Here is a 12,126-nt window from a genome sequence, read left to right as displayed (position 1 = left end):
AGTGCAGGAGACATCTCCCCAAGACGGGGGGAGGACGCTAGTTGGGGTTCTAGGAGGAGCAGGGCCCCACAGACCTCTCTCTCTCCATCTCCCTGGGAACACAGCGGGGTGAGGATGACCGTGGGGAGCTGATGAGGCCGGACCTGGGTGAAGGGAGGCTTCCAGCTCACCCCATCCGAGCCCATCCCACCCCACGGGGCGGGGAGCAGGAGGGTGTTCGCCTTCCAGGGCCACGGAGGCCTGGGTGGTGGTGCTTTAGTGACAGCTATGCCTCTCATTCACAAAGCAGATGTCAACTGAATCCAAAATACATGCCGGACATCCTTCTAGACCCTTTTCCAGGCTGCAGGGTGTCCAAAATACACACGATCCCTGCCCTCGTGGAGACTGTATCCTCGCGGAGCAGACAGAAGACACACAAGCCAGTGACCAGGTGTCAGCTGGTGGAAGTGAATGGGACAAACAGAGCAGATGACTGTGTCGTGGGCAAGTGGGGACCTAAAGCAGCGAAGAGGCTCCTCAGCGGCTGGAGAGAAGGGAGGTGGGCATGGAGGGAGCACCAGCAACCCCTGAGACCGAAGGGTTTCTGCCTTGGCACGTGGGACCTCAGACCTGACTTTCAAAGGCAATAATAAAATAATGCTCATTTTCTGGTCTTTGAATTCAGTAGAACTAACCTAGTTGACCCATTATGTTGCTAAAACTTTGACACCATAAAGGAAAACGTCTTGTTCCTGTCCCATCCAAGGGAGGGCTGACCCCAATCCAAGTCCAAGCCCATCCAACTAATCACCCATCTTCAAGCTCCACACATCAGTAGGGGAGAGGAGAGGGACAGCAGGGGTCTTTCACCCAGAATCACCCAGCCAGGCCTCGTCCCTCCTCTCAACAGTGACTGGCTACTGACTTTATGTTTGGGTGGAAAAAGGGTCCTTTTGTAATTTTCCCAGAACAAAAGGCATTTACCTCATGATGAGCTGAAATCTCCCTTCCAACAGAAAAATTAATTGGTGTCTATCTTTTCTGGAACTTTGCCATACCAATTTCCACCACTCACTGAATTATCAGTTTTATGAAGGCAGAGCAGGATCCTATGGGGCCTTCCCAGAACAGATGCCCCACCCCCACCCCATGTCATCTGCCTGGGTTTTGTCTGTAGAAAAATTTTAGTCCAAGAATAAGTTTAATCAGAGAAGTGAGAAATTGCAGAAAGAAAGGAAAACAGTCAGGCAAGACACAATTACAATAGTTTAGCCATTGAACAAAGTCAAGGACTTTTAGTTCCTCCTCAAGAGCTATAGGTAATATCCTAAGCCATAACCTTTGAGCTGTTTTTCAGATACCAAAACCCCCACCAGGTGGAAGAAGTTAACTGTGTGCTGCCACAAGCACGTGGACCCCAGAATGGCTGGAACCAGAAGGTTGATGATGTTGACTCCCAATTACATCACCACCAACCAATCAGAAGCATGTCCACGAGCTGATCACACACCCCCACAATCCCCCTCCCTCACCCTGTCTTTAAAAACCTTTCCCTGAAAGTCTTCGGGGAGTTTGTGTCTTTTGAGCACTAGCTTCCTGGACTCCTTGTTTGGTACCTGCAATAAACGCTGCACTTTCTTTCAGCACAACCCAGTCTCAGTAGATTGGCTTTGCTGTGAGTGACCAAGCGGACCCAAGTTTGGTTCGGTAACAAGGCCACATCTGTTATTTCATTTACTATATCACATCCTGCCATCTAACACAGACCCTGGTGCTCTGTGCTCTCCTCTGAGTTCATTTCTTCTATGTGTCCTACTTTGTTCAGTCTGCTGGCCCTGTTCACTTTGTTTCAGAGAATTTGAGGCCAAGATCATTTTCTCAAGGAAGTCCCATTGGCATGGAGAAATCTGTCCAGTGTCTGACAATGGTCCTCTGTTAGCTTATTTCCAGTTCTGTGACAATGTTTTTGGTTTCTGTGATTTTTTTTCCATTTAGAAATTGGAGATGAGATACACTGTAGGTCATTTGTAACATAGAACCTGGAATATAAAAGGTTGGTAAATCAAGCCTATTTCGTTTTTTTCTTTCTGTCTGATAGCAGAGAAACTTGTAGTTGGGCAAAAAAAAAAATTGAGCAGGGGAGGAAAAACCCATGCAAATAGGGGCCCCACGAAGTCTACTCCTTCCCCTGTCTTCCAGAAGGCTGGTTGATGCCAGGTAGTAGAAGGGCCTGGGTGGGAGCTGTGTCTCAGGCTAGGGAAGGGGTGGTGAGAAAGATTCTAAAGATGGATCTCTATGTTGACTTCTTGCCTTCCTGCTCCTCTCTGGCCTGTCTTTCATGTCTTTGCAGTCTACTTGTACTGGACAGGACCCCTCAGAGCACCTACAATTTACACTTCAATCCACTGTCCCTTTCTGAGAAAAGGAGCTTTGTGAAGGAGCAAAAGTTGGCTACACTGTCCAGTTCTCGTTGGGCAAGAACAGTTCTGGAACTACAGCGTGACAATAGGGAATGTTGAGATGCATCCATCAGATTACATATCCCTTTATGGAGTTGATAGGTAGGTAGGTAGTAGAAAGATAGATGAATGGATGGATGGATGGATGGATGGATGGATGGATGGATGGATGGATAGATAGATAGATGATAGATAGATAGATAGATAGATAGATAGATAGATAGATAGATAGATAGATAGATAGATAGATTAGGGGTAATGACACCATCAAGATTTTCAACAGTGATACCAAGAGAGAGGCTCAGGGAGCAAGAGAGATGCCAGAAGAGCCACGCTGGTCTACAGGTACCACATCTGTCTGTTTGGTCCAGATGTTTGCTCTCAATCAGAAACCTTGGTTTCTGCTCCACAAATTCTTCTCTATCCTTGCTGTCTGCAACTTTTGTCCCATTTCTTCAAAGATGATGCAGCCATCTGAGCAGATATAGACCTTATACATATTTCATTAATTAGGCGAACATTTATCATTTACTAACTTGTAGAAGGCCCTGTGATGATGGATTAGCACCCCACCAGTAAACAGATGTCACCTTCAAATTAGGATAATTAAAGGAGGTTTAAGAAAGGGATTGTTTATGTGGGTGCAGGTGGGGAACCACAAGGAATAGTGCATCAGTGGGCTGTTATTACCTGCAGCCTGGAGGGCCAGAGGGAGGAGTGGTTGGCAGAATCCAGAAGGAGAGTCTGACAGACAAGCCCAGCTTTAGAGAAGTGATGACCTCACTCAATGGATCAAGCAACCCTGCAGGGAGGGAGCCCAGGTTTCCCCTGCTCACTCTCCTCCCTTCCTTTTCTCTTTCCCCTTCCTCTCACCTTCCCTCCTATTTCCTGCCAGGGTCCTCGTTACCCAAACCCACCTGGAAGCCAGGTGGCAAGGAGGCTGGTTGATGAGGTTGAAACAGATTGGCTCCCGCCACAGAGAGCAGGGTGAAGAAAGGAAGAGAGCAGATCTGCGGAGACACGATCAGAGGCATCCATCACTTCTGGGAAGTGATAATGCATCTTTTGCAATCATTCGTTACTTTTAGCCCATCATGATACCATTAGCAAAAATTAGTTAAAGACAATTTTTAGAGAGCTCATTTAAATAGAAAGGGCCTTCATACTCCCTTTTCTTCTTGGAGCTGGTAGAGACTTTCAAGGACATTTAGTTTAAATCATCATATAGTTAAGGAAACTGAGACCCGGAAAGCTGAAATCACCTGCCAAAGGCACACAGCTAGCTACAGGCCCTGCTCTCCCAGCAGCAGGAATGGCAGGTATGAGCATCCGGCTACCACGATTTCCCTGATCGTGGCGGACGTCGCCAGTTGATCGAGGCAGAAGCTGCATCACTGTCAACGCTGACCTCTCAGCGGTGCTCTCAGCTGAACAGCACCCGTAGTCAAATTCAGACATGCCTGCAGTCCCCACGCTACACTGTCTCATCCCTGTAAATGTCTCTTGGGTTTTTTTTTTGGCCATGCCGCCCAGCCTGTGGGATCTTAGCTCCCCGACGAGGGATCGAACCCGTGCCCCTTGCCGTGGAAGCCTGGACTCCTAACCACTGGACCGCCAGGGAAGTCCCAATGTCTCTTAGTTTTGATTCCTGACAAAAACTAAACTTTCCTTCTCAGGGCCCCATATTATGTGGTTGGAATAGAGGAGAAATGATAGTTTGAATTAACTCAGTGTTTTCCACCCCAGTTTTTGCCTTAGTTGACAAACTTGGCTTTGTTCAGCAACAGGTTCTCATTTAGTTCCATTTATCAAGGATTCGCTCAGCGTTTGTTGGGCACTCAGCACTGTGCTGGCCGCTGCCGAGGCCAAAGGGAGAGAAGCTGGGTTTGTTGCCCTCAAAGGTCTAGTCAGCTTCAGGGGAAAAGCACCCACGCCTCTCCTCACGTGGGGATGAACCTGGGGTTACTCCTCCCAGCCGCCTCCCGGGACCCCAGACTCAGGAGCGCTCTGCCTTCTCCCACGTCCGTCCCTGCGCACGTGCCGCGCACACACGCTTCATGGCCCTCCCACCTGGCCCTGCGCAGGCATCGCTTCCAGACCGCCCGCCACCCTAACGAGACCCTAACAAGACCCCAGTAAGCCCCACCCCACTACCAAACCTTGAAAGGTTTGGAAATGTATGGGTTTGCCTCAGGATGAAAAAGTGGGGCAATTCACAGATGGATCTCGAAAGCTCTCTATGGGAGCTGGTCCTGCCCTACTGAACTGAGAATCCTTCAGGAATGACTGTGTATGGCCAGCTGCTCCCAGGCACTACATGCTCACTCTGGCCCAGGACTTCATGGGACCCAACTGCAGACCCAGGGCCATGTCGGGAGAGTGGATGCCACCTAACTTGTGCCCTCAGTACATGGTGATGTTTAGCAACAATGCCAGGCTTTCTCCACTGTTCAGCATTTATCCATCCTTTCTTTAATTCAACAAACTTTCCATGACAACAAGTGCCAGGGAGTGTGAATGAATAACAAACACACAGAGTTCATGCCCATCTCAGAGTTCACACTCTACCCTAAGACAATACTTGAAAAGCTGGACATCTTTCGAAGCTTGGTGAAATAATATCTAAGTGATGGGTATTTTATGTTTGTTTCTCTGTGAGCTGTCATCTCTATTGTTTTATGTCCGTGTGAAGCACAGCTGTTTTGAGACTCTCTAAATTCCATTTCCAACGTTTCTGGGCTGCCTTGTTGTATAGGAAATATTTATTTGGTGACGACTTCTCTGTTAGCTTTTGATGCTGAATTGGAAAATGTGGTCTCTCCTTTGGGAATGTTCTGGTTAATGAAAAACAAATGGTGGTCTGAGAGGTACAAAGCTTGTTGACCAGTCCAGAAGATTTTCTTGGTATAAATTCACGGCTTTGTCTGTAGTCAGGGTATTTCATGTACTGATTGAGTTGGAATATACCTTGTAATCTGCTTCACAGTTCAAATACAAGGTGAACACCATTAATACATCCATCCATACATCTATAATAGCCAATTGTAATAAGTCCTTACTAAGTTCCAGAGACCTTTCCAAGTACAGATTCATTCTTTGTTTTCATTTTTTATTTTTAAGCCATTTTATTGAGCTATGAGTGACATACGAAAAGCTGTGTATAATTAATATATAAAACTTGATGGGTTTGGAGATAAGTCTACACTTGTGAAACCAACACCACAATCTATGCCACAAACATATGTATCACCTTCGAAAGTTTCCTCACACCCTCTTTATTTATTATTATTTTCGCATGTGATGAGAACACAGTGTAAGATCTATGCTCTTTGCAAATTTTCAAGTATATAATACAGTGTTACTATAGCCCCTATGCTGTACAGTGGATCTCCATGACTTACTCATCTTGCATAATTGAAACTTTGTAGACTACTAACTCTTCATTTTCCCCTCTGCCAGTCCTTGGCAAACATCATTCTACTCTCTGCTTCTATGAGCTTGACTATTTTAGATTCCTCCTATAAGTGGAATCATTAGTACATGCCCTTTGTGACTGGCTTATTTCACACAGCTTAATGTCCTCTGGGTTCAAACATGACCTCCTTTTTGAAGGTTGAATAACATTCCTGTGTGAGTGTGTGTGTATGTATACTGTGTTTTTATTCACCTAAAAATTTTTTCTGTTCAGAACTCACGCTTTGTTGCGTATATCTCTGTGAATCTTGACAAATTCATACAGTCATGTAACCACCAATATAATTAAATTCCATCACCCCCAAAATTCCTTTTCCCCATCGCCAGCCCTGTCACCAACTGACCTGTTTTCTGTCTTTATAATTTCCCCTTTTCCAGAATGTCATGTAAAAGGGACCATACAGACTTCTGAGCCTGCCTTCACTCTGAATGAGCTTAACGCCTTTGAGGTTCGTACCTGGTGTTACCACATGGAGTCATCCTTTTACTTCCTGAGTACTGTTCCATTGTATAAATATGCCACAGTGTGATTATGCACTTACCAGATGGAAGGACATTTGAGTAGTTTCTGATTTGGGGTGCTTGTGTATAAAGCCTCTATAAATGTTCGTGTACAGGACTTTCTGTGAACATAAGCTTTTATTTCTCCAGGAGTGGACTTTCTTAGTCATATGTTAAGTGTGTGTGTGTTTACCTTTGTCTGAAACTGTCAAAATGCTTTCTAAAGTGGAGTACCATTTGCATTCTTACTGGTAATGTGTGAGTTTCAGTCGCTCTACATCTTTGCCAGCACCTGGATTTTTCTATTTTAAAACTTTAGCCATTCTCACAGGTGTGCAGTGATGTCTCACTGTGGTTTTAATTTGCATTTCCCTAATGACTAATGATGTTGAGCATCTCTTCATGTGGCATCCAGATATCCTCGAAGTGAAGTGTCTTTTAAAATATTCTGTCCATTTCTTTTAATTGGGTTGTTTGTTTACTTATTTTTGAGTTATAAAATGTTTTATATAGTCTGGAAATGAGTGTTTTGTTAGATACATGATTAACATATATTTTCTTCCAGTGTGGGGCTTGACTGTTTACTTTTCTTAACAGTGTCGTCTATATAGCACAAGTTTTAAATTTTATTTGTTTAGTTTATCAAGTTTTTTCTTTTATGAATTGTGATTTTAGTGAAATAATTAAGAAATTACAAAGATTTCCTCTTATGTTTTCTTCTAGAAGTTTTATAATTTTAGCTCTTAGTTGTAGGTCTATAATCCATTGTGAGCTAATTTTTGTGGAAGATGTGAGGTATAGGTTGATGTTCTTTTATTTTTCTGCATATGCAGAAAAAATGTTCTAACACTATTTGTTGAAAAGACAAGCCTTTCTCCATTCAATTGCCTCTGTTGAAATTCAATTGATATGTATGTGTGGGTCTATTTACGGATTCTATGTTCTGTTCCATTGGTTTATCTTTACATCAATACCACAGTCTTTTTTTTTTTGTAGCTTTGTAATATCTTGAACTCACATAATATGAGTTATCCAACTTTGCCCTTCTTTTGCAAAATCATTTTGCCTATTCAAGTTCCTTTGCCTCCATAGAAATTTTAGAATCTGCTTGTCAATTCCTACCAAAAAAATGTATTGTGGGACTGATTGGCATTACACTGAATCAATGATAAATTTAGGAAGAATTCATACCTTAACGATACTGTCTCCCAGTCCATGAATTTGATATATCTTTTGATTTATATAGATCTTATTTGATTTCTATCATCAATGTTTTTAGTTTCCAGGATACAAATCTTGTGTATATTTTGTTGGACTTATGTCTAAATAGTTCACATTTTTTTGGCAATACTATGGTACTTAAAAAATTTATTTCCAATTGCTTATTGCTAGTATATAGAATTACAATTTATTTTGTATGTTGGCCTTATGTCCTCAATCATGATAAACACACTTATTAGTTTTAGGAGACATTTTTTGACATCTTGGGACTTTCTACATAGGCAATCATATCATCTATGAATAGAGACAGGCTTATTTCTTCCTTCCCAGTATATATGCACTTTACATCTTTTTCTTGCCTATCACTCTGCTAGGACCTCCAGTATGATAATGAATAGGAAAGGTGAAAGGAGACATCTTTGCCTTGTTCCTGATTTTAGGAGGAAAGCATTTAGTCTTTCACCACTAAGCATGATGTTAGCTGTAAGCTTTTCTTGTAGATTCATTTTATCTTGTACTTACTCCCTTTTATTCCTAGTTTCTTTTGAATTATTGTCATTAATGAATATTGTTTTTTGTCAAACTATCTATTGAGATAGTTTTTATTATTTTATCTGTTGATATAGTGAATTATATCTTTAGATTTCAAATATACAACCCATCTTGCATTCCTGGAATAAACCTCATTTGGCCATGATGTAGTGTTATTGTTATTTTAATATATTGTTAATTTCAATTTTCTAGTATTTTTGTTGAGCATTCTTGCAACTATGTTCATGAGAAATAATAAAAAGTACAACTATTCTTATCTGACGAACAGTCTGCCCTTAGCTCTCTGCTCTCTGAGAGCCAACCACTGCTCCTAAATGCAGGCTGTTGCCATGTTAGGGTGGATGAAATCCCGGCATTGTTATGGGCTCATTAATCACCCAGAACCATTGCTCATATGCTTAGGTTTTGAATAAACCCCAAAGACATTTGCACAGCCTGTCTGCAGTTTTGAATGTCAACCACCGAGTAATAGAAACTTGGTTCCTACATCAATGATCCATCTATATCTCATGACTAAAATTTTATTCAGCTGGAGCCAAGAAGACTGTCTTTTCCTCGTGAAAAAAAGCTAAAGTCACTTTTGTTGCAACTGGCAAATAACAAAAATCTTAATTTAGTCTGAAATCCTAACCTCACTAAGTTTTAGTGGCTTCTGATCTGGGCCAATAGAGCAGCCCTCAGCTTATAAAAGATTCATACTTAGAGTTCATCTTCCTTGGTTTCTGCCGTGATAACCAGTGTAAAGCAAATATCTCTAGATTTACTCCCCCCGCAAAAGCCACCAAGATCCTCTAAGACTTCTCCAAATGTTTTATCACATATTTCTGACAGACCCTCCTTAAAGAAAATCACCTGAATTTTGCTGCCATCATAGAATGACTTCTTAAATTTCTTAAAGGTGGAAATAAAATATATATGTATCAGATTGGAATTATGAAGTTATACATGTCTATTTCAACAGAAGAATCAAGTTAGTTGTAGTGTCTTTTGGAGGAAAGGCCTTCTTGAGTGAATACTATTTGTATAACGTTTTCAGCATTGTACACCCAGCACACAGCCAGGCCTGAGAGCTGTGAGAATTTCCTAGGAACTTATACTTAATGATGTCCCCTTAGGGTGTCTGTAAAAACTGTTGCAGAACACATGCACTGAGCTGCTATAATCACACATGTAACGGTGTATAGGTTGCACACTGAGCAAGAATGTGAAAAGACCTAAAAAGATTTTTGAGAACTCAGTCTCTGCTTTCTATTAGTTTCCCCATATTTCAAATAATCAAAACCTGTTGCCAAATGTGAAATAAAATTGAACTGTTAACTTTCACTTACAAGAGAAGATACAAAGTACTTTGCTTATTAAACGTACCAAGTAACTCAAATGCCCCAGAACCACTGTCTGCTATGTCTTCTCTGCTGACCACATACCAAGGTCCCGCCAGTCACAGAGCTAGGTGAGACACAGGACCTTCCAAATGGAAGCAATGCAAGGAAAATCTTAAATCTCATCAACTCCGAAGTCTCGTTTCTCTTTCAGAGTGAGGAGAAAATTCAGATATAATAAAGCAGTGAGAATGAATCTTCATAAGAGACTGCCGATAAAAAAAAAAACAAACAGGCGAGGAATGATGATGAGTAGGAGGATTCTGGTCACTGAGATGTTTTCATTCCCTCTGAGTTGGGTCTGTGGCTGTAGAAGTTGACCTGGATGTAGGATGTAAGGTTTGTGTGACTCTTGCAGAAAGGTGTCCATAGCATCCAGAGCTTTTCTTGTTACGAACATTATTGTCCTTATTTAAGTGGACAATGGCCATTACTGTGGCTCTTCCCAAATATTCTATTCTCCTCTTTCCAAGCACTGAGTAGGACGGCAAATTCCTTGTGCTTCCAGCAGCGGTGATGTGCATCACCTCCAAGCAGAAGCACTGAATTTCCTGCGTGAGGCACTCCCTTTTCCTGCTTTGAAGGTCATGAAGGCAAGTGTTGCCATGGATCCTTGACCATCCCGGATTCTGGGTGACCACAGTGAGCAGAGCGTCTCCAACTCATCCTGTATGTGCAGCAAGAGCAAAGGATCCACACCTGTTGTGTTTCTCCTGCGATATGGAGGTTATTTATTAGCACAGCAGAGATTTGTCTTTGAGTTCCTTACAAATTCAGGTCAAAATACATGTGATGGGGTAATATTTTGGAAATGTTAAGTTTTTTTTCTTCCCCTTTTTGCCTCTCTATGTCATGGCTAGTGCTTCTGTGTTCGTTGTCTTGGGAGGGGGATGTGGTGGAGTGAAGAGCAGATATCCTTTCATTTATTCAGTTATCAACTCATTTTGTAATTACTTATTGAGCTACCTGACTGACACAGATCTCAGTGCTGAAGATCAGCCCTGAATAACGGAGCCTATGCTCTCTCCTGGCTTTGCGTTTCCAGCGTCTCTGTTGGGAAATGGAGAGTGCAAGCATCAACAAGATAGTGGATGGCAGGAGCTTTGAGAAGAATGTGGCTGGTCTTCTCTTTTCCCTGGACAGTGGTCCTGCACCCCGCCTTCTGGCAAGGCAGCAAAGCCTGGGGAAGTTGGGAAGAATCTGAGGGGGGGGGTCTATGTAGTGGTTCCACAAGAGCCCTGCCCAAGTGGCTAGAACTTGGGGAGGGACCAGCAAACCCAGGCAGACAAGGCGAGTCTCATCAAGGTTCCCAAGCCAGGAGCAGAATTATCCCTGTGCCCCAGGGGGAGGGAGAGAAGTAACAGCTAAGCCCCTGGGTCTGCAAGAGGCCAGTCGACAGGACTTACAAGGATTGATAACCACAGGCCCTAGGATCAGAGGGAGATCTCAGCAGACAACCGCTGAGCAGACACCACTGAACTAACGTGGACCTGTCTCCTCCCACACGCACGATGGCTTGGTTCAACGTACGCACTACAGAACTTAGCACAACTGCAGAGAAGGAGAGGGGCGTCCAATGAACGGAGATTCAGTTTTTGCCGCCTGGTGGGATCAGGGTAGCGAGGCTCAGAATCAAAGGTGCATTTTTGGTCACAGAGTGGCTGAGATTTATAACTACTAGGCACAAATAAGATTTCTTCCTGGAGACAGTCTGTACTTGCAACCCATGCTGAAGACCAGCAAAGCGAATTTAACGTGGCTGCAAGTAAAAATAAGCCGTCAAGGCTCAGTCTGTCACTGACCCGGAAGAAGCCAGCACAGAGAGGTGCCTCAGCTGCTCAGCTCCGCTGCAGGCGGAACACACGGGCTTCTCCTTTGGCCCCGTGACCCCCCGCACTCCCCACCCCCGGTCTTGTCTCCTCCTCTGTGGTCTCACCTCTTCTGCCCTTTGCTGATGTCCCCTCTTCAAATGAGTCTGGAAAGCCCAGACTGCCCCCAAGGTCAGCCCTAGACCCATCTCTCTTCTCACACCCTGCAAAGGATGGACTGTTTGAGTCCCCCCAGGATTTGTATGCTGAAGCTCTAATCCCAGTATGATGGTGACAGGAGGCGGGGACTTTGGGAGGTGATTAGTTCATGAAGGTGAAGCCCTTATAAGAAGAGACACCAGGGAGCTTGCTCTCTCCCTGCCATGTGAGGACACATCCAGAAGAACGCCATCTGCGAGGCAGGAAGGGAGCGCTCACCAAAACCCAAACGTGCTAGCCTCCTGCTCTGGTACTCCCAACCTCCAGAAATGTGAGAAATAAATGTCTGCTGTTTAGGCCACCCAGTCTATGTTATCTGTCACTGTGACTCAGACACTTTCTACTCTATTTTCAGCTTTGTGCTGAGAATGGTACGCTGTTGAGGAGAGCTGAGAGCAAAGCTGCCTGGGAAGGACAGTTAACTCAGAAATAACATCATGGAAAGACAGCATCCAGTCTCGTGATGTTTGCAAATTTCTGTGGAGTTGGCTCCTTTCTGTGATCTAATTCATTCCTGTTTCCAATCATTCT

The sequence above is a fragment of the Balaenoptera musculus genome, chromosome 12 (assembly GCF_009873245.2).
Source record: "Balaenoptera musculus isolate JJ_BM4_2016_0621 chromosome 12, mBalMus1.pri.v3, whole genome shotgun sequence".
In the NCBI taxonomy this organism is placed as follows: domain Eukaryota; kingdom Metazoa; phylum Chordata; class Mammalia; order Artiodactyla; family Balaenopteridae; genus Balaenoptera; species Balaenoptera musculus.
This window is presented reverse-complemented; position numbering follows the sequence as displayed.